Genomic DNA, 5,029 nt, shown 5'->3' on the forward strand with positions numbered 1-5,029 from the left:
CGACTGGACTCGAATAAGGAAGTTCATAGCCAGTAGCTGCCCTAGTGTCGGTTTTAGTCCGTCGGAATAGCATACACACGAGCGAATTTTTCGGAGGGACCGGGTCCGGCGGAGTTCCGTCGGAAAAATTTGAAGCATGTTCCATATTCTAAAGTCCGTCAGACTTTGGCGAATCAAAAGTCCGTTGCAGCCCACACGCGATCGAATAGTCTGACGGAATCATTCCGTCGGACTTTGGATGTTCAAAAGTCCGCTCGTGTGTACGCGGCATAAGTGTAGCAATATGGTTACATTTAATAAATGTACATTTAGCAACTCACATCGTTGATGATGAAGTGTATGTATCACAGTGCTGCATTGTGAAAGCACTTTGTTTGCACATGATGGTTTTTGAACATGTCTGCCTTTGTTTATTAGAGTAGGACTAATGGGAGCAATAATTTCCAAAATAAAAGATGAGGCCTGAAAGTCTACTTGATAAAATTTATTGAAAGTGTGAACAGAAGATCAGATGTTGCAGCCTTGCAAATATGAGATATAGATGCCTGATACTGAATAACCCAAAAAGCACACACTCATTTAGTAGAGTGCAACTTAAGAAAAGTATATATATATGTATTATGGTGGAAAATCAGGACATTTAGGAGCAGGACAGAGAAATGGTAGAACAATGTTCATATTAACGTGCAGGAAGGAACTGTTTTGGGAGGAAAAGAGGCCTTGGGCCCCAAAACAACCCTATTCCAGTAGCAAAAGAAAAGGTTATTTACAGGTCAGGGCTGTCAACTTAGAAACTCACTTCGCAGAAGTTATGGAGACAGGAAAGGCAACCTTGGCAAGTAAGGATAGACAAATGAATATCCCTGGTAGGTTCAAAGAGCAATCTTTAAAGAATCGATAGAACCATGCTGAGCTCCCACACAGGGACATACAGGAGGAACAATGCTAGTGAAACTCTGTAAAAAGACCTTCACTAGAGAACGAAAGGCATTTGTTCTCAGAAAAAGAACTACTAAGGCCAAGATTTGCCACTTGATGGTAGTCAAGGCCAAATGTTAATCCAGACCAGATAGGAGAAAATACAGGATAGTCCCCCAGAGTACAGTCTGGGATGGGATTTACTTGTCTCACACCGAGAAAAACATTTTCCTTTTTGATAATAGATTTTGCAAGAAGTAAATTTCCTAGCTTTCTGAAGCCTAGGGATAACAATCAAAAAGGGCCCTGTCCTTCAGGACCTGGGCATCAACAGTCAAGCTGTTAAAGCCAGCAACTGAGAAGCAGAGTCACAAACCAGCCCTTGGGACTGAAGATCCAAACAATCTAGAAGGGCCCATAGCTAATACGCCAGGACTCTGACAAGATACAAGTATTATGTCCTCTTTGGCAGTTCAGTACAATAAGAATCACCATTAACTTAAATCTATGGAGAGGGAGGCGCTACCCTATAAAAAGGGGCTGCCCAAAACAATTTTTCAAAAAATTTGGTCCTGATGGCTAGGCTCCAACCTGGCTACACATTCCACCTCGTCATTGAGAGTTGATCTGGGAAGATAGGAGGTTGCTCCAACAATGGTTTAGGGTAGTTGAATGTACTTTTGTAAAGGTGCTTTATTGATGGTTGGAAACATAGTGCTCTTTGTTGTCTACTTATCGCTGTATTTTGAGGTCTTAGATATCGCATGTATTCTCTTTTATTTTGAATGTCTTTCTATTGCTTCTACTTATCTTGTGGAAAAGTTTTGTTTGTATAATGAAAAACTTGTTTAACCACTACAGCCCCGGACCAATAAACACCTTAAGGACCAGAGGTCTTTTTCCAATTTCGCACTGCGCTGCTTTAACTGGTAATTGCGCGGTCATGCAATATTGCACCCAAACGAAATTTGCGTCCTTTTCTTCTCACAAATAGAGCTTTCTTTTGATGGTATTTGATTGCCTCTGCGATTTTAATTTTTTGCGATATAAATGGAAAAAGAGCGAAAATTTTGAAAAAAAAAGATATTTTCTTCTTTTTGTTATAAGAAAAATCGAATAAACTAAATTTTAGTCATACATTGAGGGCAAAATTTATTCAGCCACATGTCTTTAGTAAAAAAAATGTCAATAAGTATATATTTTTTGGTTTGCGCAAAAGTTATAGCGTCTGCAAACTAGAGTACATTTTCTGGAATTTACACAGCTTTTAATTTATGACTGCCTATCTCATTTCTTGAGGTGCTAAAATGGCAGGGCAGTACAAACCCCCCCCCCCCAAATTACCCCATTTTGGAAAGTAGACACCCCAAGGAAATTGCTGATGGGTATGTTGAGCCCATTGAATATTTATTTTTTTTGTCCTAAGGGATTGAATAATGACAAAAAAAAAATAAAAAATTTACAAAAAGTTGTCACTAAATGATATATTGCTCACACATGCCATGGTTATATGTGGAATTGCACCCCAAAATATATTCCGCTACTTCTCCCGAGTATGGGGATACCACATGTGTGGGACTTTTTGGGAGTCTAGTCGCGCACAGCACCCCGAAAACTAATCACCACCTTCAGGATTTCTAAGGGTGCAAATTTTTGATTTCACTCCTCATTACCTATCACGGTTTCGAAGGCCATAAAATGCCAAAATAGCACAAAACCCCCCAAAATGACCCCATTTTGGAAAGTAGACACCCCAAGCTATTTACTGAGAGGCATGTTGAGTCCATGGAATATTTTATATTTTGCCACAAGTTGCGGGAATATTACAAACTTTTTTTTTTTTTGCACAAAGTTGTCACTAAATGATATATTGCTCACACATGCTATGGGCATATGTGAAATGACACCCCAAAATACAATCTGCTGCTTCTCCTGAGTACAGGGATACCACATGTGTGGGACTTTTTGGGAGCCTAGCCGCGTACGGGACCCCGAAATCCAAGCACCGCCTTCAGGATTTCTAAGGGCATACATTTTTTATTTTACTCCTCACTACCTATCACTACCTATCACAGTTTTGAAGGCCATAAAATGCCAAGATGGCACAAAACCCCCCCAAATGACCCCATTTTGGAAAGTAGACACCCCAAGCTATTTGCTGAGGGCCATGTTGAGACCATTGAATATGTTTTATTTTTTTGTCCCAAGGGATTGAATAATGACAAAAAATAAATTTTTTATTTTTTTTTTACAAAAAGTTGTCACTAAATGATATATTGCTCACACATGCCATGGTTATATGTGGAATTGCACCCCAAAATATATTCCGCTACTTCTCCTGAGTACGGGGATACCACATGTGTGGGACTTTTTGGGAGTCTAGTCACGTACGGCACCCTGAAAACCAATCACCACCTTCAGAATTTCTAAGGGTGCAAATTTTTGATTTCATTCCTCACTACCTATCACAGTTTTGAAGGCCATAAAATGCCAAAATAGCACAAAACCCCCCAAAATGACCCCATTTTGGAAAGTAGACACCCCAAGCTATTTACTAAGAGGCATGTTGAGTCCATGGAATATTTTATATTTTGCCACAAGTTACGGGAATATTACAAACTTTTTTTTTTTTGCACAAAGTTGTCACTAAATTATATATTGCTCACACATGCTATGGGCATAAGTCAAATTACACCCCAAAATAAATTCTGCTGCTTCTCCTGAGTACGGGGATACCACATGTGGGGGACTTTTTGGGAGCCTAGCCACGTACGGGACCCCGAAAACCAAGCACTGCCTTCCGGATTTAAATATAAAATGCTACCAAAAAAACTGTTAGCGATCGCAGGGATCAGGCCTGACTCTGCGATCGCTGCAGTTATGTGTTTAGTGTTTTGTAAGTGACAGTGATCGATCGATACTGCACTTGGGTGGGCTGGGCAGAGGGGCAAAACGCAGGTGCTAGCAGGTATCTGGGCTGATCCCGCTAACAATGCGTTTTTTTGGAACCCTGAACTGCTGGGGACGCTAGTATAGATCGGATCAGATCAGATATTGATCTGTTCAGATTCTATACCACTACAGGAGGTTTATGCTTTGCGTGTGGGTGTTAGCGGTACTGGCACTAACCTAGCGCTGCCTGGGGCGACGCAGACCCTGACCCTAAAACCTAATTGATATCACCCGCCGGGTGATCAGGGGGTTAAACCTTTATTGGGTAATAAATGGTGGGTGCCCCGATGCTATAAAAAGCAAACTAACCAGAGTCACCCGTAACACTTATACGGTGATCAGTGGTGAAAGGGTTAACTAGGGGCAATCAGGGGGTTCAAATTTTTATTAGGTAGTATATGGGGGTCCCTGGCGCTATATAAAAACCTGACGGGGAACCTAAATAACTAACTGGCTAACCAGCATCACCAGTGACACTTATACTGTGATCGCTGGTGAAAGGGTTAACTAGGGGCAATCAGGGGGTTAAAACCATTATTGGGTAGTATATCGGGGTACCTAGCGCTATAAAAACCTGGCGGTGAACCTAAAAAAAAAATAGCTAACTAGCGACACTAATGCAGCGATCAGAAAAATGATCGCTTAGTGACACTGGCAAAAGGGGGTGAAAGGGTTACCTAGGTGCAATCAGGGGGTTAAAACCATTATTGGGTAGTATATCGGGGTACCTAGCGCTATAAAAACCTGGCGGTGAACCTAAAAAAATAACTAGCTACCTAGCGACAGTAGCGACACTGATGCAGCGATCAGAAAAATGATCGCTTAGTGACACTGGCAAAAGGGGGTGAAAGGGTTAACTAGGGGCAATCAGGGGGTTAAAACCATTATTGGGTAGTATATCGGGGTACCTAGCGATATAAAAACCTGGCGGTGAACCTAAAAAAATAACTAGCTACCTAGCGACACTGATGCAGCGATCAGAAAAATGATCGCTTAGTGACACTGGCAAAAGGGGGTGAAAGGGTTAACTCTAGGGGCAATCAGGGGGTTAAATCTTTATTGGGGGTGATAGGGGGCTACCCTGGACCTAACACTAACTGCCCTGACAGTTTTAACTGTTACAACTGACACTGAATGCAGTGATCAGTAAAGAAATGAT

The sequence above is a fragment of the Lithobates pipiens genome, unplaced genomic scaffold (assembly GCF_037356315.1).
Source record: "Lithobates pipiens isolate NorthernLeopardFrog02 unplaced genomic scaffold, aLitPip1_a1.2 Scaffold_1, whole genome shotgun sequence".
Lineage (NCBI taxonomy): Eukaryota > Metazoa > Chordata > Amphibia > Anura > Ranidae > Lithobates > Lithobates pipiens.